This window comes from Scyliorhinus torazame, chromosome 17, assembly GCF_047496885.1.
Source record: "Scyliorhinus torazame isolate Kashiwa2021f chromosome 17, sScyTor2.1, whole genome shotgun sequence".
Classification (NCBI taxonomy): domain Eukaryota; kingdom Metazoa; phylum Chordata; class Chondrichthyes; order Carcharhiniformes; family Scyliorhinidae; genus Scyliorhinus; species Scyliorhinus torazame.
Window position 1 is genome coordinate 49,015,451 of NC_092723.1, and position 25,463 is coordinate 49,040,913.

The window sequence follows — 25,463 nt, forward strand, 5'->3', positions numbered from 1 at the left end:
TGTGAGAGGAGCCGGGAGTTTGAAAGAGTGTCAGAGGAACCAGGAGTTTGAAAGAGTGTCAGAGGAGCCAGGAGTTTGAAAGAGTGTCAGAGGAACCAGGAGTTTGAAAGAGTGTGAGAGGAGCAAGGAGTTTGAAAGAGTGTCAGAGGAACCAGGAGTTTCAAAGAGTGTGAGAGGAACCAGGTGTTTGAAAGAGTGTCAGAGGAGCCAGGAGTTTGAAAGAGTGTCAGAGGAGCCAGGAGTTTGAAAGAGTGTCAGAGGAGCCAGGAGTTTGAAAGAGTGTCAGAGGAGCCGGGAGTTTGAAAGAGTGTCAGAGGAACCAGGAGTTTGAAAGAGTGTCAGAGGAGCCAGGAATTTCAAAGAGTGTCAGAGGAACCAGGAGTTTGAAAGAATGTCAGAGGAACCAGGAGTTTGAAAGAGTGTGAGAGGAGCCAGGAGTTTGAAAGAGTGTGAGAGGAACAAGAAGTTTGAAAGAGTGTCAGAGGAGCCAGGAGTTTGAAAGAGTTTAAGAGGAGCCAGGAGTTTGAAAGAGTGTCAGAGGAGCCGGGAGTTTGAAAGAGTGTCAGAGGAGCCAGGAATTTCAAAGAGTGTCAGAGGAACCAGGAGTTTGAAAGAATGTCAGAGGAACCAGGAGTTTGAAAGAGTGTGAGAGGAGCCAGGAGTTTGAAAGAGTGTGAGAGGAACAAGAAGTTTGAAAGAGTGTCAGAGGAGCCAGGAGTTTGAAAGAGTTTAAGAGGAGCCAGGAGTTTGAAAGAGTGTCAGAGGAGCCGGGAGTTTGAAAGAGTGTCAGAGGAGCCAGGAGTTTGGAAGAGTGTCAGAGAAACCAGGTGTTTGAAAGAGTGTCAGAGGAGCCGGGAGTTTGAAAGAGTGTCAGAGGAACCAGGAGTTTGAAAGAGTGTCAGAGGAACCAGGAGTTTGAAAGAGTGTGAGAGGAGCCAGGAGTTTGAAAGAGTGTGAGAGGAACAAGAAGTTTGAAAGAGTGTCAGAGGAGCCAGGAGTTTGAAAGAGTTTAAGAGGAGCCAGGAGTTTGAAAGAGTGTCAGAGGAGCCGGGAGTTTGAAAGAGTGTCAGAGGAGCCAGGAGTTTGAAAGAGTGTAAAAGGAACCAGGAGTTTGAAAGAGTGTCAGAGGAACCAGGAGTTTGAAAGAGTGTCAGAGGAGCCAGGAGTTTGAAAGAGTGTGAGAGGAGCCAGGAGTTTGAAAGAGTGTAAGAGGAGCCAGGAGTTTGAAAGAGTGTGAGAGGAGCTGGGATTTTGAAAGAGTGTCAGAGGAGCCAGGAGTTTAAAAGAGTGTGAGAGGAGTTTGAAAGAGTGTCAGAGGAGCCAGGAGTTTGAAAGAGTGTCAGAGGAGCCGGGAGTTTGAAAGAGTGTCAGAGGAACCAGGAGTTTGAAAGAGTGTGAGAGGAGCCGGGAGTTTGAAAGAGTGTCAGAGGAGCCAGGAGTTTGAAAGAGTGTCAGAGGAGCCGGGAGTTTGAAAGAGTGTCAGAGGAGCCAGAAGTTTGAAATAGTGTGAGAGGAGCCAGGAGTTTGAAAGAGTGTGAGAGGAGCCTGGAGTTTGAAAGAGTGTCAGAGGAGCCGGGAGTTTGAAAGAGTGTCAGAGGAGCCAGGAGTTTGAAAGAGTGTGAGAGGAGCCGGGAGTTTGAAAGAGTGTCAGAGGAACCAGGAGTTTGAAAGAGTGTCAGAGGAGCCAGGAGTTTGAAAGAGTGTCAGAGGAGCCAGGAGTTTGAAAGAGTGTGAGAGGAGCAAGGAGTTTGAAAGAGTGTCAGAGGAGCCAGAAGTTTGAAATAGTGTGAGAGGAGCCAGGAGTTTGAAAGAGTGTGAGAGGAGCCAGGAGTTTGAAAGAGTGTCAGAGGAGCCGGGAGTTTGAAAGAGTGTCAGAGGAGCCAGGAGTTTGAAAGAGTGTGAGAGGAGCCGGGAGTTTGAAAGAGTGTCAGAGGAACCAGGAGTTTGAAAGAGTGTCAGAGGAGCCGGGAGGTTGAAAGAGTGTCAGAGGAACCAGGAGTTTGAAAGTGTGTCAGAGGAACCAGGAGTTTGAAATAGTGTGAGAGGAGCCAGGAGTTTGAAAGAGTGTGAGAGGAGCCAGGAGTTTGAAAGAGTGTCAGAGGAGGCGGGAGTTTGAAAGAGTGTCAGAGGAGCCAGGAGTTTGAAAGAGTGTGAGAGGAGCCGGGAGTTTGAAAGAGTGTCAGAGGAACCAGGAGTTTGAAAGAGTGTCAGAGGAGCCGGGAGTTTGAAAGAGTGTGAGAGAAGCCAGGAGTTTGAAAGAGTGTCAGAGGAACCAGGAGTTTGAAAGAGTGTCAGAGGAGCCGGGAGTTTGAAAGAGTGTCAGAGGAGCCAGGAGTTTGAAAGAGTGTAAAAGGAACCAGGAGTTTGAAAGAGTGTCAGAGGAACCAGGAGTTTGAAAGAGTGTCAGAGGAGCCAGGAGTTTGAAAGAGTGTGAGAGGAGCCAGGAGGTTGAAAGAGTGTAAGAGGAGCCAGGAGTTTGAAAGAGTGTGAGAGGAGCTGGGATTTTGAAAGAGTGTCAGAGGAGCCAGGAGTTTAAAAGAGTGTGAGAGGAGTTTGAAAGAGTGTCAGAGGAGCCAGGAGTTTGAAAGAGTGTCAGAGGAGCCGGGAGTTTGAAAGAGTGTCAGAGGAACCAGGAGTTTGAAAGAGTGTGAGAGGAGCCGGGAGTTTTAAAGAGTGTCAGAGGAGCCAGGAGTTTGAAAGAGTGTCAGAGGAGCCGGGAGTTTGAAAGAGTGTCAGAGGAGCCAGAAGTTTGAAATAGTGTGCGAGGAGCCAGGAGTTTGAAAGAGTGTGAGAGGAGCCAGGAGTTTGAAAGAGTGTCAGAGGAGCCGGGAGTTTGAAAGAGTGTCAGAGGAGCCAGGAGTTTGAAAGAGTGTGAGAGGAGCCGGGAGTTTGAAAGAGCGTCAGAGGAACCAGGAGTTTGAAAGAGTGTCAGAGGAGCTAGGAGTTTGAAAGAGTGTCAGAGGAACCAGGAGTTTGAAAGAGTGTGAGAGGAGCAAGGAGTTTGAAAGAGTGTCAGAGGAACCAGGAGTTTCAAAGAGTGTGAGAGGAACCAGGTGTTTGAAAGAGTGTCAGAGGAGCCAGGAGTTTGAAAGAGTGTCAGAGGAGCCAGGAGATTGAAAGAGTGTCAGAGGAGCCAGGAGTTTGAAAGAGTGTCAGAGGAGCCGGGAGTTTGAAAGAGTGTCAGAGGAACCAGGAGTTTGAAAGAGTGTCAGAGGAACCAGGAGTTTGAAAGAGTGTGAGAGGAGCCAGGTGTTTGAAAGAGTGTCAGAGGAAACAGGAGTTTGAAAGAGTGTCAGAGGAGCCAGGAGTTTGATAGAGTGTAAGAGGAGCCGGGAGTTTGAAAGAGTGTCAGAGGAGCTGGGAGTTTGAAAGAGTGTCAGAGGAACCAGGAGTTTGAAAGAGTGTGAGAGGAGCCAGGAGTTTGAAAGAGTGTGAGAGGAGCCAGGAGTCTGAAAGAGTGTGAGAGGAGCCAGGAGTTTGAAAGAGTGTCAGAGGAACCAGGAGTTTGAAAGAGTGTGAGAGGAGCCAGGAGTTTGAAAGAGTGTGAGAGGAGCCAGGAGTTTGAAAGAGTGTCAGAGGAGCCAGGAGATTGAAAGAGTGTCAGAGGAGCCAGGAGTTTGAAAGAGTGTCAGAGGAGCCAGGAATTTGAAAGAGTGTCAGAGGAACCAGGAGTTTGAAAAAATGTCAGAGGAACCAGGAGTTTGAAAGAGTGTGAGAGGAGCCAGGAGTTTGAAAGAGTGTGAGAGGAACAAGAAGTTTGAAAGAGTTTCAGAGGAGCCAGGAGTTTGAAAGAGTTTAAGAGGAGCCAGGAGTTTGAAAGAGTGTCAGAGGAGCCGGGAGTTTGAAAGAGTGTCAGAGGACCCAGGAGTTTGGAAGAGTGTCAGAGAAACAAGGAGTTCGAAAGTGTGTCAGAGGAGCCGGGAGTTTGAAAGAGTGTCAGAGGAACCAGGAGTTTGAAAGAGTGTCAGAGGAACCAGGAGTTTGAAAGAGTGTGAGAGTAGCCAGGTGTTTGAAAGAGTGTCAGAAGAAACAGGAGTTTGAAAGAGTGTCAGAGGAGCCAGGAGTTTGAAAGAGTCTAAGAGGAGCCGGGAGTTTGAAAGAGTGTCAGAGGAGCTGGGAGTTTGAAAGAGTGTCAGAGGAACCAGGAGTTTGAAAGAGTGTGAGAGGAGCCAGGAGTTTGAATGAAAGAGTGTGAGAGGATCCAGGAGTCTGAAAGAGTGTGAGAGGAGCCAGGAGTTTGAAAGAGTGTGAGAGGAGCCAGGAGTTTGAAAGAGTGTGAGAAGAGCCAGGAGTTTGAAAGAGTGTCACAGGAGCCAGGGGTTTGAAAGAGTGTCAGAGGAGCCAGGAGTTTGAAAGAGTGTGAGAGGAGCCAGGAGTTTGAAAGAGTGTGAGAGGAGCCAGGAGTTTGAAAGAGTGCGAGAGGAGCCAGGAGTTTGAAAGAGTGTCAGAGGAACCAGGAGTTTGAAAGAATGTCAGAGGAGCTGGGAGTTTGAAAGAGTGTCAGAGGAACCAGGAGTTTGAAAGTGTGTGAGAGGAGCCAGCAGTTTGAAAGAGTGTGAGAGGAGCCAGGAGTCTGAAAGAGTGTGAGAGGAGCCAGGAGTTTGAAAGAGTGTGAGAGGAGCCAGGAGTTTGAAAGAGTGTGAGAGGAGCCAGGAGTTTGAAAGAGTGTCAGAGGAGCCAGGAGTTTGAAAGAGTGTCAGAGGAGCCAGAAGTTTGAAATAGTGTGAGAGGAGCCAGGAGTTTGAAAGAGTGTGAGAGGAGCCAGGAGTTTGAAAGAGTGTCAGAGGAGCCGGGAGTTTGAAAGAGTGTCAGAGGAGCCAGGAGTTTGAAAGAGTGTAAAAGGAACCAGGAGTTTGAAAGAGTGTCAGAGGAACCAGGAGTTTGAAAGAGTGTCAGAGGAGCCAGGAGTTTGAAAGAGTGTGAGAGGAGCCAGGAGTTTGAAAGAGTGTAAGAGGAGCCAGGAGTTTGAAAGAGTGTGAGAGGAGCTGGGATTTTGAAAGAGTGTCAGAGGAGCCAGGAGTTTAAAAGAGTGTGAGAGGAGTTTGAAAGAGTGTCAGAGGAGCCAGGAGTTTGAAAGAGTGTCAGAGGAGCCGGGAGTTTGAAAGAGTGTCAGAGGAACCAGGAGTTTGAAAGAGTGTGAGAGGAGCCGGGAGTTTTAAAGAGTGTCAGAGGAGCCAGGAGTTTGAAAGAGTGTCAGAGGAGCCGGGAGTTTGAAAGAGTGTCAGAGGAGCCAGGAGTTTGAAAGAGTGTGAGAGGAGCCAGGAGTTTGAAAGAGTGTGAGAGGAGCCAGGAGTTTGAAAGAGTGCGAGAGGAGCCAGGAGTTTGAAAGAATGTCAGAGGAACCAGGAGTTTGAAAGAATGTCAGAGGAGCTGGGAGTTTGAAAGAGTGTCAGAGGAACCAGGAGTTTGAAAGAGTGTGAGAGGAGCCAGCAGTTTGAAAGAGTGTGAGAGGAGCCAGGAGTCTGAAAGAGTGTGAGAGGAGCCAGGAGTTTGAAAGAGTGTGAGAGGAGCCAGGAGTTTGAAAGAGTGTGAGAGGAGCCAGGAGTTTGAAAGAGTGTCAGAGGAGCCAGGAGTTTGAAAAAGTGTCAGAGGAGCCAGAAGTTTGAAATAGTGTGAGAGGAGCCAGGAGTTTGAAAGAGTGTGAGAGGAGCCAGGAGTTTGAAAGAGTGTCAGAGGAGCCGGGAGTTTGAAAGAGTGTCAGAGGAGCCAGGAGTTTGAAAGAGTGTAAAAGGAACCAGGAGTTTGAAAGAGTGTCAGAGGAACCAGGAGTTTGAAAGAGTGTCAGAGGAGCCAGGAGTTTGAAAGAGTGTGAGAGGAGCCAGGAGTTTGAAAGAGTGTAAGAGGAGCCAGGAGTTTGAAAGAGTGTGAGAGGAGCTGGGATTTTGAAAGAGTGTCAGAGGAGCCAGGAGTTTAAAAGAGTGTGAGAGGAGTTTGAAAGAGTGTCAGAGGAGCCAGGAGTTTGAAAGAGTGTCAGAGGAGCCGGGAGTTTGAAAGAGTGTCAGAGGAACCAGGAGTTTGAAAGAGTGTGAGAAGAGCCGGGAGTTTTAAAGAGTGTCAGAGTAGCCAGGAGTTTGAAAGAGTGTCAGAGGAGCCGGGAGTTTGAAAGAGTGTCAGAGGAGCCAGAAGTTTGAAATAGTGTGCGAGGAGCCAGGAGTTTGAAAGAGTGTGAGAAGAGCCAGGAGTTTGAAAGAGTGTCAGAGGAGCCGGGAGTTTGAAAGAGTGTCAGAGGAGCCAGGAGTTTGAAAGAGTGTGAGAGGAGCCGGGAGTTTGAAAGAGTGTCAGAGGAACCAGGAGTTTGAAAGAGTGTCAGAGGAGCCAGGAGTTTGAAAGAGTGTCAGAGGAACCAGGAGTTTGAAAGAGTGTGAGAGGAGCAAGGAGTTTGAAAGAGTGTCAGAGGAACCAGGAGTTTCAAAGAGTGTGAGAGGAACCAGGTGTTTGAAAGAGTGTCAGAGGAGCCAGGAGTTTGAAAGAGTGTCAGAGGAGCCAGGAGTTTGAAAGAGTGTCAGAGGAGCCAGGAGTTTGAAAGAGTGTCAGAGGAGCCGGGAGTTTGAAAGAGTGTCAGAGGAACCAGGAGTTTGAAAGAGTGTCAGAGGAACCAGGAGTTTGAAAGAGTGTGAGAGGAGCCAGGTGTTTGAAAGAGTGTCAGAGGAAACAGGAGTTTGAAAGAGTGTCAGAGGAGCCAGGAGTTTGATAGAGTGTAAGAGGAGCCGGGAGTTTGAAAGAGTGTCAGAGGAGCTGGGAGTTTGAAAGAGTGTCAGAGGAACCAGGAGTTTGAAAGAGTGTGAGAGGAGCCAGGAGTTTGAAAGAGTGTGAGAGGAGCCAGGAGTCTGAAAGAGTGTGAGAGGAGCCAGGAGTTTGAAAGAGTGTCAGAGGAACCAGGAGTTTGAAAGAGTGTGAGAGGAGCCAGGAGTTTGAAAGAGTGTGAGAGGAGCCAGGAGTTTGAAAGAGTGTCAGAGGAGCCAGGAGTTTGAAAGAGTGTCAGAGGAGCCAGGAGTTTGAAAGAGTGTCAGAGGAGCCAGGAATTTGAAAGAGTGTCAGAGGAACCAGGAGTTTGAAAGAATGTCAGAGGAACCAGGCGTTTGAAAGAGTGTGAGAGGAGCCAGGAGTTTGAAAGAGTGTGAGAGGAACAAGAAGTTTGAAAGAGTTTCAGAGGAGCCAGGAGTTTGAAAGAGTTTAAGAGGAGCCAGGAGTTTGAAAGAGTGTCAGAGGAGCCGGGAGTTTGAAAGAGTGTCAGAGGACCCAGGAGTTTGGAAGAGTGTCAGAGAAACCAGGAGTTCGAAAGTGTGTCAGAGGAGCCGGGAGTTTGAAAGAGTGTCAGAGGAACCAGGAGTTTGAAAGAGTGTCAGAGGAACCAGGAGTTTGAAAGAGTGTGAGAGGAGCCAGGTGTTTGAAAGAGTGTCAGAAGAAACAGGAGTTTGAAAGAGTGTCAGAGGAGCCAGGAGTTTGAAAGAGTCTAAGAGGAGCCGGGAGTTTGAAAGAGTGTCAGAGGAGGTGGGAGTTTGAAAGAGTGTCAGAGGAACCAGGAGTTTGAAAGAGTGTGAGAGGAGCCAGGAGTTTGAATGAAAGAGTGTGAGAGGATCCAGGAGTCTGAAAGAGTGTGAGAGGAGCCAGGAGTTTGAAAGAGTGTGAGAGGAGCCAGGAGTTTGAAAGAGTGTGAGAAGAGCCAGGAGTTTGAAAGAGTGTCACAGGAGCCAGGGGTTTGAAAGAGTGTCAGAGGAGCCAGGAGTTTGAAAGAGTGTGAGAGGAGCCAGGAGTTTGAAAGAGTGTGAGAGGAGCCAGGAGTTTGAAAGAGTGCGAGAGGAGCCAGGAGTTTGAAAGAGTGTCAGAGGAACCAGGAGTTTGAAAGAATGTCAGAGGAGCTGGGAGTTTGAAAGAGTGTCAGAGGAACCAGGAGTTTGAAAGAGTGTGAGAGGAGCCAGGAGTTTGAAAGAGTGTCAGAGGAACCAGGAGTTTGAAAGAGTGTCAGAGGAGCCGGGAGTTTGAAAGAGTGTGAGAGGAGCCGGGAGTTTGAAAGAGTGTCAGAGGAACCAGGAGTTTGAAAGAGTGTCAGAGGAGCCGGGAGTTTGAAAGAGTGTGAGAGAAGCCAGGAGTTTGAAAGAGTGTCAGAGGAACCAGGAGTTTGAAAGAGTGTCAGAGGAGCCGGGAGTTTGAAAGAGTGTCAGAGGAGCCAGGAGTTTGAAAGAGTGTAAAAGGAACCAGGAGTTTGAAAGAGTGTCAGAGGAACCAGGAGTTTGAAAGAGTGTCAGAGGAGCCAGGAGTTTGAAAGAGTGTGAGAGGAGCCAGGAGTTTGAAAGAGTGTAAGAGGAGCCAGGAGTTTGAAAGAGTGTGAGAGGAGCTGGGATTTTGAAAGAGTGTCAGAGGAGCCAGGAGTTTAAAAGAGTGTGAGAGGAGTTTGAAAGAGTGTCAGAGGAGCCAGGAGTTTGAAAGAGTGTCAGAGGAGCCGGGAGTTTGAAAGAGTGTCAGTGGAACCAGGAGTTTGAAAGAGTGTGAGAGGAGCCGGGAGTTTGAAAGAGTGTCAGAGGAGCCAGGAGTTTGAAAGAGTGTCAGAGGAGCCGGGAGTTTGAAAGAGTGTCAGAGGAGCCAGATGTTTGAAATAGTGTGAGAGGAGCCAGGAGTTTGAAAGAGTGTGAGAGGAGCCAGGAGTTTGAAAGAGTGTCAGAGGAGCCGGGAGTTTGAAAGAGTGTCAGAGGAGCCAGGAGTTTGAAAGAGTGTGAGAGGAGCCGGGAGTTTGAAAGAGTGTCAGAGGAACCAGGAGTTTGAAAGAGTGTCAGAGGAGCCAGGAGTTTGAAAGAGTGTCAGAGGAACCAGGAGTTTGAAAGAGTGTGAGAGGAGCAAGGAGTTTGAAAGAGTGTCAGAGGAACCAGGAGTTTCAAAGAGTGTGAGAGGAACCAGGTGTTTGAAAGAGTGTCAGAGGAGCCAGGAGTTTGAAAGAGTGTCAGAGGAGCCAGGAGTTTGAAAGAGTGTCAGAGGAGCCAGGAGTTTGAAAGAGTGTCAGAGGAGCCGGGAGTTTGAAAGAGTGTCAGAGGAACCAGGAGTTTGAAAGAGTGTCAGAGGAGCCAGGAATTTGAAAGAGTGTCAGAGGAACCAGGAGTTTGAAAGAATGTCAGAGGAACCAGGAGTTTGAAAGAGTGTGAGAGGAGCCAGGAGTTTGAAAGAGTGTGAGAGGAACAAGAAGTTTGAAAGAGTGTCAGAGGAGCCAGGAGTTTGAAAGAGTTTAAGAGGAGCCAGGAGTTTGAAAGAGTGTCAGAGGAGCCGGGAGTTTGAAAGAGTGTCAGAGGAGCCAGGAGTTTGGAAGAGTGTCAGAGAAACCAGGAGTTTGAAAGAGTGTCAGAGGAGCCGGGAGTTTGAAAGAGTGTCAGAGGAACCAGGAGTTTGAAAGAGTGTCAGATGAACCAGGAGTTTGAAAGAGTGTGAGAGGAGCCAGGTGTTTGAAAGAGTGTCAGAGGAAACAGGAGTTTGAAAGAGTGTCAGAGGAGCCAGGAGTTTGATAGAGTGTTAGAGGAGCCGGGAGTTTGAAAGAGTGTCAGAGGAGCTGGGAGTTTGAAAGAGTGTCAGAGGAACCAGGTGTTTGAAAGAGTGTGAGAGGAGCCAGGAGTTTGAAAGAGTGTGAGAGGAGCCAGGAGTCTGAAAGAGTGTGAGAGAAGCCAGGAATTTGAAAGAGTGTCAGAGGAACCAGGAGTTTGAAAGAGTGTGAGAGGAGCCAGGAGTTTGAAAGAGTGTGAGAGGAGCCAGGAGTTTGAAAGAGTGTCAGAGGAGCCAGGAGTTTGAAAGAGTGTCAGAGGAGCCAGGAGTTTGAAAGAGTGTCAGAGGAGCCAGGAATTTGAAAGAGTGTCAGAGGAACCAGGAGTTTGAAAGAATGTCAGAGGAACCAGGAGTTTGAAAGAGTGTGAGAGGAGCCAGGAGTTTGAAAGAGTGTGAGAGGAACAAGAAGTTTGAAAGAGTTTCAGAGGAGCCAGGAGTTTGAAAGAGTTTAAGAGGAGCCAGGAGTTTGAAAGAGTGTCAGAGGAGCCGGGAGTTTGAAAGAGTGTCAGAGGACCCAGGAGTTTGGAAGAGTGTCAGAGAAACCAGGAGTTCGAAAGAGTGTCAGAGGAGCCGGGAGTTTGAAAGAGTCTAAGAGGAGCCGGGAGTTTGAAAGAGTGTCAGAGGAGCTGGGAGTTTGAAAGAGTGTCAGAGGAACCAGGTGTTTGAAAGAGTGTCAGAGGAGCCAGGAGTTTGAAAGAGTGTCAGAGGAGCCAGGAGTTTGAAAGAGTGTCAGAGGAGCCAGGAGTTTGAAAGAGTGTCAGAGGAGCCGGGAGTTTGAAAGAGTGTCAGAGGAACCAGGAGTTTGAAAGAGTGTCAGAGGAGCCAGGAATTTGAAAGAGTGTCAGAGGAACCAGGAGTTTGAAAGAATGTCAGAGGAACCAGGAGTTTGAAAGAGTGTGAGAGGAGCCAGGATTTTGAAAGAGTGTGAGAGGAACAAGAAGTTTGAAAGAGTGTCAGAGGAGCCAGGAGTTTGAAAGAGTTTAAGAGGAGCCAGGAGTTTGAAAGAGTGTCAGAGGAGCCGGGAGTTTGAAAGAGTGTCAGAGGAGCCAGGAGTTTGGAAGAGTGTCAGAGAAACCAGGAGTTTGAAAGAGTGTCAGAGGAGCCGGGAGTTTGAAAGAGTGTCAGAGGAACCAGGAGTTTGAAAGAGTGTCAGATGAACCAGGAGTTTGAAAGAGTGTGAGAGGAGCCAGGTGTTTGAAAGAGTGTCAGAGGAAACAGGAGTTTGAAAGAGTGTCAGAGGAGCCAGGAGTTAGATAGAGTGTAAGAGGAGCCGGGAGTTTGAAAGAGTGTCAGAGGAGCTGGGAGTTTGAAAGAGTGTCAGAGGAACCAGGTGTTTGAAAGAGTGTGAGAGGAGCCAGGAGTTTGAAAGAGTGTGAGAGGAGCCAGGAGTCTGAAAGAGTGTGAGAGAAGCCAGGAATTTGAAAGAGTGTCAGAGGAACCAGGAATTTGAAAGAGTGTGAGAGGAGCCAGGAGTTTGAAAGAGTGTGAGAGGAGCCAGGAGTTTGAAAGAGTGTCAGAGGAGCCAGGAGTTTGAAAGAGTGTCAGAGGAGCCAGGAGTTTGAAAGAGTGTCAGAGGAGCCAGGAATTTGAAAGAGTGTCAGAGGAACCAGGAGTTTGAAAGAATGTCAGAGGAACCAGGAGTTTGAAAGAGTGTGAGAGGAGCCAGGAGTTTGAAAGAGTGTGAGAGGAACAAGAAGTTTGAAAGAGTTTCAGAGGAGCCAGGAGTTTGAAAGAGTTTAAGAGGAGCCAGGAGTTTGAAAGAGTGTCAGAGGAGCCGGGAGTTTGAAAGAGTGTCAGAGGACCCAGGAGTTTGGAAGAGTGTCAGAGAAACCAGGAGTTCGAAAGAGTGTCAGAGGAGCCGGGAGTTTGAAAGAGTCTAAGAGGAGCCGGGAGTTTGAAAGAGTGTCAGAGGAGCTGGGAGTTTGAAAGAGTGTCAGAGGAACGAGGAGTTTGAAAGAGTGTGAGAGGAGCCAGGAGTTTGAATGAAAGAGTGTGAGAGGATCCAGGAGTCTGAAAGAGTGTGAGAGGAGCCAGGAGTTTGAAAGAGTGTGAGAGGAGCCAGGAGACTGAAAGAGTGTGAGAGGAGCCAGGAGTTTGAAAGAGTGTCAGAGTAACCAGGAGTTTGAAAGAGTGTGAGAGGAGCCAGGAGTTTGAAAGAGTGTGAGAGGAGCCAGGAGTTTGAAAGAGTGTCAGAGGAACCAGGAGTTTGAAAGAGTGTGAGAGGAGCCAGGTGTTTGAAAGAGTGTCAGAAGAAACAGGAGTTTGAAAGAGTGTCTGAGGAGCCAGGAGTTTGAAAGAGTCTAAGAGGAGCCGGGAGTTTGAAAGAGTGTCAGAGGAGCTGGGAGTTTGAAAGAGTGTCAGAGGAACCAGGAGTTTGAAAGAGTGTGAGAGGAGCCAGGAGTTTGAATGAAAGAGTGTGAGAGGATCCAGGAGTCTGAAAGAGTGTGAGAGGAGCCAGGAGTTTGAAAGAGTGTGAGAGGAGCCAGGAGTCTGAAAGAGTGTGAGAGGAGCCAGGAGTTTGAAAGAGTGTCAGAGGAACCAGGAGTTTGAAAGAGTGTGAGAGGAGCCAGGAGTTTGAAAGAGTGTGAGAGGAGCCAGGAGTTTGAAAGAGTGTCAGAGGAGCCAGGAGTTTGAAAGAGTGTCAGAGGAGCCAGGAGTTTGAAAGAGTGTCAGAGGAGCCAGGAATTTGAAAGAGTGTCAGAGGAACCAGGAGTTTGAAAGAATGTCAGAGGAACCAGGAGTTTGAAAGAGTGTGAGAGGAGCCAGGAGTTTGAAAGAGTGTGAGAGGAACAAGAAGTTTGAAAGAGTTTCAGAGGAGCCAGGAGGTTGAAAGAGTTTAAGAGGAGCCAGGAGTTTGAAAGACTGTCAGAGGAGCCGGGAGTTTGAAAGAGTGTCAGAGGACCCAGGAGTTTGGAAGAGTGTCAGAGAAACCAGGAGTTCGAAAGTGTGTCAGAGGAGCCGGGAGTTTGAAAGAGTGTCAGAGGAACCAGGAGTTTGAAAGAGTGTCAGAGGAACCAGGAGTTTGAAAGAGTGTGAGAGGAGCCAGGTGTTTGAAAGAGTGTCAGAAGAAACAGGAGTTTGAAAGAGTGTCAGAGGAGCCAGGAGTTTGAAAGAGTCTAAGAGGAGCCGGGAGTTTGAAAGAGTGTCAGAGGAGCTGGGAGTTTGAAAGAGTGTCAGAGGAACCAGGAGTTTGAAAGAGTGTGAGAGGAGCCAGGAGTTTGAATGAAAGAGTGTGAGAGGATCCAGGAGTCTGAAAGAGTGTGAGAGGAGCCAGGAGTTTGAAAGAGTGTGAGAGGAGCCAGGAGTTTGAAAGAGTGTGAGAAGAGCCAGGAGTTTGAAAGAGTGTCACAGGAGCCAGGGGTTTGAAAGAGTGTCAGAGGAGCCAGGAGTTTGAAAGAGTGTGAGAGGAGCCAGGAGTTTGAAAGAGTGTGAGAGGAGCCAGGAGTTTGAAAGAGTGCGAGAGGAGCCAGGAGTTTGAAAGAGTGTCAGAGGAACCAGGAGTTTGAAAGAGTGTCAGAGGAGCTGGGAGTTTGAAAGAGTGTCAGAGGAACCAGGAGTTTGAAAGAGTGTGAGAGGAGCCAGCAGTTTGAAAGAGTGTGAGAGGAGCCAGGAGTCTGAAAGAGTGTGAGAGGAGCCAGGAGTTTGAAAGAGTGTGAGAGGAGCCAGGAGTTTGAAAGAGTGTGAGAGGAGCCAGGAGTTTGAAAGAGTGTCAGAGGAGCCAGGAGTTTGAAAGAGTGTCAGAGGAGCCAGAAGTTTGAAATAGTGTCAGAGGAGCCAGGAGTTTGAAAGAGTGTCAGAGGAGCCAGGAGTTTGAAAGAGTGTCAGAGGAGCCAGGAGTTTGAAAGAGTGTCAGAGGAGCCGGGAGTTTGAAAGAGTGTCAGAGGAACCAGGAGTTTGAAAGAGTGTCAGAGGAGCCAGGAATTTGAAAGAGTGTCAGAGGAACCAGGAGTTTGAAAGAATGTCAGAGGAACCAGGAGTTTGAAAGAGTGTGAGAGGAGCCAGGATTTTGAAAGAGTGTGAGAGGAACAAGAAGTTTGAAAGAGTGTCAGAGGAGCCAGGAGTTTGAAAGAGTTTAAGAGGAGCCAGGAGTTTGAAAGAGTGTCAGAGGAGCCGGGAGTTTGAAAGAGTGTCAGAGGAGCCAGGAGTTTGGAAGAGTGTCAGAGAAACCAGGAGTTTGAAAGAGTGTCAGAGGAGCCGGGAGTTTGAAAGAGTGTCAGAGGAACCAGGAGTTTGAAAGAGTGTCAGATGAACCAGGAGTTTGAAAGAGTGTGAGAGGAGCCAGGTGTTTGAAAGAGTGTCAGAGGAAACAGGAGTTTGAAAGAGTGTCAGAGGAGCCAGGAGTTAGATAGAGTGTAAGAGGAGCCGGGAGTTTGAAAGAGTGTCAGAGGAGCTGGGAGTTTGAAAGAGTGTCAGAGGAACCAGGTGTTTGAAAGAGTGTGAGAGGAGCCAGGAGTTTGAAAGAGTGTGAGAGGAGCCAGGAGTCTGAAAGAGTGTGAGAGAAGCCAGGAATTTGAAAGAGTGTCAGAGGAACCAGGAGTTTGAAAGAGTGTGAGAGGAGCCAGGAGTTTGAAAGAGTGTGAGAGGAGCCAGGAGTTTGAAAGAGTGTCAGAGGAGCCAGGAGTTTGAAAGAGTGTCAGAGGAGCCAGGAGTTTGAAAGAGTGTCAGAGGAGCCAGGAATTTGAAAGAGTGTCAGAGGAACCAGGAGTTTGAAAGAATGTCAGAGGAACCAGGAGTTTGAAAGAGTGTGAGAGGAGCCAGGAGTTTGAAAGAGTGTGAGAGGAACAAGAAGTTTGAAAGAGTTTCAGAGGAGCCAGGAGTTTGAAAGAGTTTAAGAGGAGCCAGGAGTTTGAAAGAGTGTCAGAGGAGCCGGGAGTTTGAAAGAGTGTCAGAGGACCCAGGAGTTTGGAAGAGTGTCAGAGAAACCAGGAGTTCGAAAGAGTGTCAGAGGAGCCGGGAGTTTGAAAGAGTCTAAGAGGAGCCGGGAGTTTGAAAGAGTGTCAGAGGAGCTGGGAGTTTGAAAGAGTGTCAGAGGAACGAGGAGTTTGAAAGAGTGTGAGAGGAGCCAGGAGTTTGAATGAAAGAGTGTGAGAGGATCCAGGAGTCTGAAAGAGTGTGAGAGGAGCCAGGAGTTTGAAAGAGTGTGAGAGGAGCCAGGAGTCTGAAAGAGTGTGAGAGGAGCCAGGAGTTTGAAAGAGTGTCAGAGTAACCAGGAGTTTGAAAGAGTGTGAGAGGAGCCAGGAGTTTGAAAGAGTGTGAGAGGAGCCAGGAGTTTGAAAGAGTGTCAGAGGAACCAGGAGTTTGAAAGAGTGTGAGAGGAGCCAGGTGTTTGAAAGAGTGTCAGAAGAAACAGGAGTTTGAAAGAGTGTCTGAGGAGCCAGGAGTTTGAAAGAGTCTAAGAGGAGCCGGGAGTTTGAAAGAGTGTCAGAGGAGCTGGGAGTTTGAAAGAGTGTCAGAGGAACCAGGAGTTTGAAAGAGTGTGAGAGGAGCCAGGAGTTTGAATGAAAGAGTGTGAGAGGATCCAGGAGTCTGAAAGAGTGTGAGAGGAGCCAGGAGTTTGAAAGAGTGTGAGAGGAGCCAGGAGTCTGAAAGAGTGTGAGAGGAGCCAGGAGTTTGAAAGAGTGTCAGAGGAACCAGGAGTTTGAAAGAGTGTGAGAGGAGCCAGGAGTTTGAAAGAGTGTGAGAGGAGCCAGGAGTTTGAAAGAGTGTCAGAGGAGCCAGGAGTTTGAAAGAGTGTCAGAGGAGCCAGGAGTTTGAAAGAGTGTCAGAGGAGCCAGGAATTTGAAAGAGTGTCAGAGGAACCAGGAGTTTGAAAGAATGTCAGAGGAACCAGGAGTTTGAAAGAGTGTGAGAGGAGCCAGGAGTTTGAAAGAGTGTGAGAGGAACAAGAAGTTTGAAAGAGTTTCAGAGGAGCCAGGAGGTTGAAAGAGTTTAAGAGGAGCCAGGAGTTTGAAAGACTGTCAGGGGAGCCGGGAGTTTGAAAGAGTGTCAGAGGACCCAGGAGTTTGGAAGAGTGTCAGAGAAACCAGGAGTTCGAAAGTGTGTCAGAGGAGCCGGGAGTTTGAAAGAGTGTCAGAGGAACCAGGAGTTTGAAAGAGTGTCAGAGGAACCAGGAGTTTGAAAGAGTGTGAGAGGAGCCAGGTGTTTGAAAGAGTGTCAGAAGAAACAGGAGTTTGAAAGAGTGTCAGAGGAGCCAGGAGTTTGAAAGAGTCTAAGAGGAGCCGGGAGTTTGAAAGAGTGTCAGAGGAGCTGGGAGTTTGAAAGAGTGTCAGAGGAACCAGGAGTTTGAAAGAGTGTGAGAGGAGCCAGGAGTTTGAATGAAAGAGTGTGAGAGGATCCAGGAGTCTGAAAGAGTGTGAGAGGAGCCAGGAGTTTGAAAGAGTGTGAGAGGAGCCAGGAGTTTGAAAGAGTGTGAGAAGAGCCAGGAGTTTGAAAGAGTGTCACAGGAGCCAGGGGTTTGAAAGAGTGTCAGAGGAGCCAGGAGTTTGAAAGAGTGTGAGAGGAGCCAGGAGTTTGAAAGAGTGTGAGAGGAGCCAGGAGTTTGAAAGAGTGCGAGAGGAGCCAGGAGTTTGAAAGAGTGTCAGAGGAACCAGGAGTTTGAAAGAGTGTCAGAGGAGCTGGGAGTTTGAAAGAGTGTCAGAGGAACCAGGAGTTTGAAAGAGTGTGAGAGGAGCCAGCAGTTTGAAAGAGTGTGAGAGGAGCCAGGAGTCTGAAAGAGTGTGAGAGGAGCCAGGAGTTTGAAAGAGTGTGAGAGGAGCCAGGAGTTTGAAAGAGTGTGAGAGGAGCCAGGAGTTTGAAAGAGTGTCAGAGGAGCCAGGAGTTTGAAAGAGTGTCAGAGGAGCCAGAAGTTTGAAATAGTGTGAGAGGAGCCAGGAGTTTGAAAGAGTGTGAGAGGAGCCAGGAGTTTGAAAGAGTGTCAGAGGAGCCGGGAGTTTGAAAGAGTGTCAGAGGAGCCAGGAGTTTGAAAGAGTGTGAGAGGAGCCGGGAGTTTGAAAGAGTGTCAGAGGAACCAGGAGTTTGAAAGAGTGTCAGAGGAGCCGGGAGTTTGAAAGAGTGTCAGAGGAACCAGGAGTTTGAAAGTGTGTCAGAGGAACCAGGAGTTTGAAATAGTGTGAGAGGAGCCAGGAGTTTGAAAGAGTGTGAGAGGAGCCAGGAGTTTGAAAGAGTGTCAGAGGAGGCGGGAGTTTGAAAGAGTGTCAGAGGAGCCAGGAGTTTGAAAGAGTGTGAGAGGAGCCGGGAGTTTGAAAGAGTGTCAGAGGAACCAGGAGTTTGAAAGAGTGTCGGAGGAGCCGGGAGTTTGAAAGAGTGTGAGAGAAGCCAGGAGTTTGAAAGAGTGTCAGAGGAACCAGGAGTTTGAAAGAGTGTCAGAGGAGCCGGGAGTTTGAAAGAGTGTCAGAGGAGCCAGGAGTTTGAAAGAGTGTAAAAGGAACCAGGAGTTTGAAAGAGTGTCAGAGGAACCAGGAGTTTGAAAGAGTGTCAGAGGAGCCAGGAGTTTGAAAGAGTGTGAGAGGAGCCAGGAGTTTGAAAGAGTGTAAGAGGAGCCAGGAGTTTGAAAGAGTGTGAGAGGAGCTGGGATTTTGAAAGAGTGTCAGAGGAGCCAGGAGTTTAAAAGAGTGTGAGAGGAGTTTGAAAGAGTGTCAGAGGAGCCAGGAGTTTGAAAGAGTGTCAGAGGAGCCGGGAGTTTGAAAGAGTGTCAGAGGAACCAGGAGTTTGAAAGAGTGTGAGAGGAGCCGGGAGTTTGAAAGAGTGTCAGAGGAGCCAGGAGTTTGAAAGAGTGTCAGAGGAGCCGGGAGTTTGAAAGAGTGTCAGAGGAGCCAGATGTTTGAAATAATGTGAGAGGAGCCAGGAGTTTGAAAGAGTGTGAGAGGAGCCAGGAGTTTGAAAGAGTGTCAGAGGAGCCGGGAGTTTGAAAGAGTGTCAGAGGAGCCAGGAGTTTGAAAGAGTGTGAGAGGAGCCGGGAGTTTGAAAGAGTGTCAGAGGAACCAGGAGTTTGAAAGAGTGTCAGAGGAGCCAGGAGTTTGAAAGAGTGTCAGAGGAACCAGGAGTTTGAAAGAGTGTGAGAGGAGCAAGGAGTTTGAAAGAGTGTCAGAGGAACCAGGAGTTTCAAAGAGTGTGAGAGGAACCAGGTGTTTGAAAGAGTGTCAGAGGAGCCAGGAGTTTGAAAGAGTGTCAGAGGAGCCAGGAGTTTGAAAGAGTGTCAGAGGAGCCAGGAGTTTGAAAGAGTGTCAGAGGAGCCGGGAGTTTGAAAGAGTGTCAGAGGAACCAGGAGTTTGAAAGAGTGTCAGAGGAGCCAGGAATTTGAAAGAGTGTCAGAGGAACCAGGAGTTTGAAAGAATGTCAGAGGAACCAGGAGTTTGAAAGAGTGTGAGAGGAGCCAGGAGTTTGAAAGATTGTGAGAGGAACAAGAAGTTTGAAAGAGTGTCAGAGGAGCCGGGAGTTTGAAAGAGTGTCAGAGGAACCAGGAGTTTGAAAGAGTGTCAGAGGAGCCAGGAATTTGAAAGAGTGTCAGAGGAACCAGGAGTTTGAAAGAATGTCAGAGGAACCAGGAGTTTGAAAGAGTGTGAGAGGAGCCAGGAGTTTGAAAGATTGTGAGAGGAACAAGAAGTTTGAAAGAGTGTCAGAGGAGCCGGGAGTTTGAAAGAGTGTCAGAGGAGCCAGGAGTTTGGAAGAGTGTCAGAGAAACCAGGAGTTTGAAAGAGTGTCAGAGGAGCCGGGAGTTTGAAAGAGTGTCAGAGGAACCAGGAGTTTGAAAGAGTGTCAGAGGAACCAGGAGTTTGAAAGAGTGTGAGAGGAGCCAGGTGTTTGAAAGAGTGTCAGAGGAAACAGGAGTTTGAAAGAGTGTCAGAGGAGCCAGGAGTTTGATAGAGTGTAAGAGGAGCCGGGAGTTTGAAAGAGTGTCAGAGGAGCTGGGAGTTTGAAAGAGTGTCAGAGGAACCAGGAGTTTGAAAGAGTGTGAGAGGAGCCAGGAGTTTGAAAGAGTGTGAGAGGAGCCAGGAGTCTGAAAGAGTGTGAGAGGAGCCAGGAGTTTGAAAGAGTGTCAGAGGAACCAGGAGTTTGAAAGAGTGTGAGAGGAGCCAGGAGTTTGAAAGAGTGTGAGAGGAGCCAGGAGTTTGAAAGAGTGTCAGAGGAGCCAGGAGTTTGAAAGAGTGTCAGAGGAGCCAGGAGTTTGAAAGAGTGTCAGAGGAGCCAGGAATTTGAAAGAGTGTCAGAGGAACCAGGAGTTTGAAAGAATGTCAGAGGAACCAGGAGTTTGAAAGAGTGTGAGAGGAGCCAGGAGTTTGAAAGAGTGTGAGAGGAACAAGAAGTTTGAAAGAGTTTCAGAGGAGCCAGGAGTTTGAAAGAGTTTAAGAGGAGCCAGGAGTTTGAAAGAGTGTCAGAGGAGCCGGGAGTTTGAAAGAGTGTTCTGAGGACCCAGGAGTTTGGAAGAGTGTCAGAGAAACCAGGAGTTCGAAAGAGTGTCAGAGGAGCCGGGAGTTTGAAAGAGTGTCAGAGGAACCAGGAGTTTGAAAGAGTGTCAGAGGAACCAGGAGTTTGAAAGAGTGTGAGAGGAGCCAGGTGTTTGAAAGAGTGTCAGAAGAAACAGGAGTTTGAAAGAGTGTCAGAGGAGCCAGGAGTTTGAAAGAGTCTAAGAGGGGCCGGGAGTTTGAAAGAGTGTCAGAGGAGCTGGGAGTTTGAAAGAGTGTCAGAGGAACCAGGAGTTTGAAAGAGTGTGAGAGGAGCCAGGAGTTTGAATGAAAGAGTGTGAGAGGATCCAGGAGTCTGAAAGAGTGTGAGAGGAGCCAGGAGTTTGAAAGAGTGTGAGAGGAGCCAGGAGTTTGAAAGAGTGTGAGAAGAGCCAGGAGTTTGAAAGAGTGTCACAGGAGCCAGGGGTTTGAAAGAGTGCCAGAGGAGAAGGGAGTTTGAAAGAGTGTCAGAGGAGCCAGGAGTTTGAAAGAGTGTCAGAGGAGCCGGGAGTTTGAAAGAGTGTCAGAGGAACCAGGAGTTTGAAAGAGTGTCAGAGGAACCAGGAGTTTGAAAGAGTGTCAGAGGAGCCAGGAGTTTGAAAGAGTGTCAGAGGAGCCAGGAGTTTGAAAGAGTGTGAGAGGAGCCAGGAGTTTGAAAGAGTGTGAGAGGAGCTAGGAGTTTGAAAGAGTGCGAGAGGAGCCAGGAGTTTGAAAGAGTGTCAGAGGAACCAGGAGTTTGAAAGAGTGTCAGAGGAGCCAGGTGTTTGAAAGAGTGTCAGAGGAAACAGGAGTTTGAAAGAGTGTCAGAGGAGCCAGGAGTTTGAAAGAGTGTAAGAGGAGCCGGGAGTTTGAAAGAGTGTCAGAGGAGCTGGGAATTTGAAAGAGTGTCAGAGGAACCAGGAGTTTGAAAGAGTGTGAGAGGAGCCAGGAGTTTGAAAGAGTGTGAGAGGAGCCAGGAGTCTGAAAGAGTGTGAGAGGAGCCAGGAGTTTGAAAGAGTGTGAGAGGAGCCAGGAGTTTGAAAGAGTGTGAGAGGAGCCAGGAGTTTGAAAGAGTGTCAGAGGAGCCAGGAGTTTGAAAGAGTGTCAGAGGAGCCAGGAGTTTGAAAGAGTGTGAGAGGAGCCAGGAGTTTGAAAGAGTGTGAGAGGAGCCAGGAGTTTGAAAGAGTGCGAGAGGAGCCAGGAGTTTGAAAGAGTGTCAGAGGAACCAGGAGTTTGAAAGAGTGTCAGAGGAGCCAGGAGTTTGAAAGAGTGTAAGAGGAGCCGGGAGTTTGAAAGAGTGTCAGAGGAGCTGGGAGTTTGAAAGAGTGTCAGAGGAACCAGGAGTTTGAAAGAGTGTCAGAGGAACCAGGAGTTTGAAAAAGTGTCAGAGGAGCCAGGAGTTTGAAAGAGTGTGAGAGGAGCCAGGAGTTTGAAAGAGTGTGAGAGGAGCCAGGAGTTTGAAAGAGTGTCAGAGGAGCCAGGAGTTTGTAAGAGTGTCAGAGGAGCCAGGAGTTTGAAAGAGTGTCAGAGGAACCAGGACTTTGAAAGAGTGTCAGAGGTGCCGGGAGTTTGAAAGAGTGTCAGAGGAGCCAGGAGTTTGAAAGAGTGTCAGAGGAGCCAGGAGTTTGAAAGAGTGTGAGAGGAGCCAGGAGTTTGAAAGAGTGTGAGAGGAGCTAGGAGTTTGAAAGAGTGCGAGAGGAGCCAGGAGTTTGAAAGAGTGTCAGAGGAACCAGGAGTTTGAAAGAGTGTGAGAGGAGCCAGGTGTTTGAAAGAGTGTCAGAGGAAACAGGAGTTTGAAAGAGTGTCAGAGGAGCCAGGAGTTTGAAAGAGTGTAAGAGGAGCCGGGAGTTTGAAAGTGTGTCAGAGGAGCTGGGAGTTTGAAAGAGTGTCAGAGGAACCAGGAGTTTGAAAGAGTGTGAGAGGAGCCAGGAGTTTGAAAGAGTGTGAGAGGAGCCAGGAGTCTGAAAGAGTGTGAGAGGAGCCAGGAGTTTGAAAGAGTGTGAGAGGAGCCAGGAGTTTGAAAGAGTGTGAGAGGAGCCAGGAGTTTGAAAGAGTGTCAGAGGAGCCAGGAGTTTGAAAGAGTGTCAGAGGAGCCAGGAGTTTGAAAGAGTGTGAGAGGAGCCAGGAGTTTGAAAGAGTGTGAGAGGAGCCAGGAGTTTGAAAGAGTGTCAGAGGAGCCAGGAGTTTGAAAGAGTGTCAGAGGAACCAGGAGTTTGAAAGAGTGTCAGAGGAGCCAGGAGTTTGAAAGAGTGTAAGAGGAGCCGGGAGTTTGAAAGAGTGTCAGAGGAGCTGGGAGTTTGAAAGAGTGTCAGAGGAACCAGGAGTTTGAAAGAGTGTCAGAGGAACCAGGAGTTTGAAAAAGTGTCAGAGGAGCCAGGAGTTTGAAAGAGTGTGAGAGGAGCCAGGAGTTTGAAAGAGTGTGAGAGGAGCCAGGAGTTTGAAAGAGTGTCAGAGGAGCCAGGAGTTTGTAAGAGTGTCAGAGGAGCCAGGAGTTTGAAAGAGTGTCAGAGGAACCAGGACTTTGAAAGAGTGTCAGAGGTGCCGGGAGTTTGAAAGAGTGTCAGAGGAGCCAGGAGTTTGAAAGAGTGTCAGAGGAGCCGGGAGTTTGAAAGAGTGTCAGAGGAACCAGGAGTTTGAAAGAGTGTCAGAGGAAGCAGGAGTTTGAAAGAGTGTCAGAGGAGCCAGGAGTTTGAAAGAGTGTCAGAGGAGCCAGGAGTTTGAAAGAGTGTGAGAGGAGTCAGGAGATTGAAAGAGTGTGAGAGGAGCTAGGAGTTTGAAAGAGTGCGAGAGGAGCCAGGAGTTTGAAAGAGTGTCAGAGGAACCAGGAGTTTGAAAGAGTGTCAGAGGAGCCAGGAGTTTGAAAGAGTGTAAGAGGAGCCGGGAGTTTGAAAGAGTGTCAGAGGAGCCGGGAGTTTGAAAGAGTGTCAGATGAACCAGGAGTTTGAAAGAGTGTCAGAGGAACTAGGAGTTTGAAAGAGTGTCAGAGGAGCCAGGAGTTTGAAAGAGTGTGAGAGGAGCCAGGAGTTGGAAAGAGTGTCAGAGGAGCCAGGAGTTTGAAAGAGTCTGAGAGGAGCCAGGAGTTTGAAAGAGTGTCAGAGGAGCCAGGAGTTTGTAAGAGTGTCAGAGGAGCCAGGAGTTTGAAAGAGTGTCAGAGGAACCAGGAGTTTGAAAGAGTGTCAGAGGAGCCGGGAGTTTGAAAGAGTGTCAGAGGAACCAGGAATTTGAAAGAGTGTCAGAGGAGCCAGGAGTTTGAAAGAGTGTCAGGGGAACCAGGAGTTTGAAAGAGTGTGAGAGGAGCCGGCAGTTTGAATGAGTGTCAGAGGAGCCAGGAGTTTGAAAGAGTGTCAGAGGAGCCAGGAGTTTGAAAGAGTATCAGAGGAGCCGGGAGTTTGAAAGAGTGTGAGAGGAGCCGGGAGTTTGAAAGAGTGTGAGAGGAGCCAGGAGTTTGAAAGAGTGTCAGAGGAACCAAGAGTTTGAAAGAGTGTCAGAGGAACCAGGAGTTTGAAAGAGTGTCAGAGGAGCCAGGAGTTTGAAAGAGTGTCAGAGGAGCCAGGAGTTTGAAAGAGTGTGAGAGGAGCCAGGAGTTTGAAAGAGTGTGAGAGGAGCCAGCAGTTTGAAAGAGTGTCAGAGGAGCCAGGAGTTTGAAAGAGTGTCAGAGGAGCCAGGGGTTTGAAAGAGTTTGAGAGGAGCCAGGAGTTTGAAAGAGTGTGAGAGGAGCCAGGAGTTTGAAAGAGTGCGAGAGGAGCCAGGAGTTTGAAAGAGTGTCATAGGAACCAGGAGTTTGCAAGAGTGTCAGAGGAGCCAGGAGTTTGAAAGAGTGTAAGAGGAGCCGGGAGTTTGAAAGAGTGTCAGAGGAACCAGGAGTTTGAAAGAGTGTCAGAGGAACCAGGAGTTTGAAAGAGTGACAGAGGAGCCAGGAGTTTGAAAGAGTGTGAGAGTAGCCAGGAGTATGAAAGAGTGTCAGAGGAGCCAGGAGTTTGTAAGAGTGTCAGAGGAGCCAGGAGTTTGAAAGAGTGTCAGAGGAGCCGGGAGTTTGAAAGAGTGTCAGAGGAACCAGGAGTTTGAAAGAGTGTCAGAGGAACCAGGAGTTTGAAAGAGTGTCAGAGGAGCCAGGAGTTTGAAAGAGTGTCAGAGGAGCCGGGAGTTTGAAAGAGTGTCAGAGGAACCAGGAGTTTGAAAGAGTGTCAGAGGAACCAGGAGTTTGAAAGAGTGTCAGAGGAGCCAGGAGTTTGAAAGAGTGTGAGAGGAGCCAGGAGTTGGAAAGAGTGTCAGAGGAGCCAGGAGTTTGAAAGAGTCTGAGAGGAGCCAGGAGTTTGAAAGAGTGTCAGAGGAGAAAGGAGTTTGTAAGAGAGTCAGAGGAGCCAGGAGTTTGAAAGTGTGTCAGAGGAACCAGGAGTTTGAAAGAGTGTCAGAGGAGCCGGGAGTTTGAAAGAGTGTCAGAGGAACCAGGAATTTGAAAGAGTGTCAGAGGAGACGGGAGTTTGAAAGAGTGTCAGGGGAACCACGTGTTTGAAAGAGTGTGAGAGGAGCCGGGAGTTTGAAAGAGTGTCAGAGGAGCCAGGAGTTTGAAAGAGTGTCAGAGGAGCCAGGAGTTCGAAAGAGTGTCAGAGGAGCCAGGAGTTTGAAAGAGTGTAAGAGGAGCCAGGAGTTTGAAAGAGTGTCAGAGGAGCCGGGAGTTTGAAAGAGTGTCAGAGGAACCAGGAGTTTGAAAGAGTGTCAGAGGAACCAGGAGTTTGAAAGAGTGTCAGAGGAGCCAGGAGTTTGAAAGAGTGTCAGAGGAGCCAGGAGTTGGAAAGAGTGTCAGAGGAGCCAGGAGTTTGAAAGAGTCTGAGAGGAGCCAGGAGTTTAAAAGAGTGTCAGAGGAGCCAGGAGTTTGTAAGAGAGTCAGAGGAGCCAGGAGTTTGAAAGAGTGTCAGAGGAACCAGGAGTTTGAAAGAGTGTCAGAGGAGCCGAGAGTTTGAAAGAGTGTCAGAGGAACCAGGAATTTGAAAGAGTGTCAGAGGAGCCGGGAGTTTGAAAGAGTGTCAGGGGAACCACGTGTTTGAAAGAGTGTGAGAGGAGCCGGGAGTTTGAAAGAGTGTCAGAGGAGCCAGGAGTTTGAAAGAGTGTCAGAGGAGCCAGGAGTTTGAAAGAGTATCAGAGGAGCCGGGAGTTTGAAAGAGTGTCAGAGGAGCCGGGAGTTTGAAAGAGTGTCAGAGGAGCCGGGAGTTTGAAAGAGTGTCAGAGGAACCAGGAGTTTGAAAGAGTGTCAGAGGAAGCAGGAGTTTGAAAGAGTGTCAGAGGAGCCAGGAGTTTGAAAGAGTGTCAGAGGAGCCAGGAGTTTGAAAGAGTGTGAGAGGAGTCAGGAGATTGAAAGAGTGTGAGAGGAGCTAGGAGTTTGTAAGAGTGCGAGAGGAGCCAGGAGTTTGAAAGAGTGTCAGAGGAACCAGGAGTTTGAAAGAGTGTCAGAGGAGCCAGGAGTTTGAAAGAGTGTAAGAGGAGCCGGGAGTTTGAAAGAGTGTCAGAGGAGCCGGGAGTTTGAAAGAGTGTCAGAGGAACCAGGAGTTTGAAAGAGTGTCAGAGGAACTAGGAGTTTGAAAGAGTGTCAGAGGAGCCAGGAGTTTGAAAGAGTGTGAGAGGAGCCAGGAGTTGGAAAGAGTGTCAGAGGAGCCAGGAGTTTGAAAGAGTCTGAGAGGAGCCAGGAGTTTGAAAGAGTGTCAGAGGAGCCAGGAGTTTGTAAGAGTGTCAGAGGAGCCAGGAGTTTGAAAGAGTGTCAGAGGAACCAGGAGTTTGAAAGAGTGTCAGAGGAGCCGGGAGTTTGAAAGAGTGTCAGAGGAACCAGGAATTTGAAAGAGTGTCAGAGGAGCCAGGAGTTTGAAAGAGTGTCAGGGGAACCAGGAGTTTGAAAGAGTGTGAGAGGAGCCGGCAGTTTGAATGAGTGTCAGAGGAGCCAGGAGTTTGAAAGAGTGTCAGAGGAGCCAGGAGTTTGAAAGAGTATCAGAGGAGCCGGGAGTTTGAAAGAGTGTCAGAGGAGCCGGGAGTTTGAAAGAGTGTGAGAGGAGCCAGGAGTTTGAAAGAGTGTCAGAGGAACCAAGAGTTTGAAAGAGTGTCAGAGGAACCAGGAGTTTGAAAGAGTGTCAGAGGAGCCAGGAGTTTGAAAGAGTGTGAGAGGAGCCAGGAGTTTGAAAGAGTGTGAGAGGAGCCAGGAGTTTGAAAGAGTGTGAGAGGAGCCAGGAGTTTGAAAGAGTGTCAGAGGAGCCAGGAGTTTGAAAGAGTGTCAGAGGAGCCAGGGGTTTGAAAGAGTTTGAGAGGAGCCAGGAGTTTGAAAGAGTGTGAGAGGAGCCAGGAGTTTGAAAGAGTGCGAGAGGAGCCAGAAGTTTGAAAGAGTGTCATAGGAACCAGGAGTTTGCAAGAGTGTCAGAGGAGCCAGGAGTTTGAAAGAGTGTAAGAGGAGCCGGGAGTTTGAAAGAGTGTCAGAGGAACCAGGAGTTTGAAAGAGTGTCAGAGGAACCAGGAGTTTGAAAGAGTGACAGAGGAGCCAGG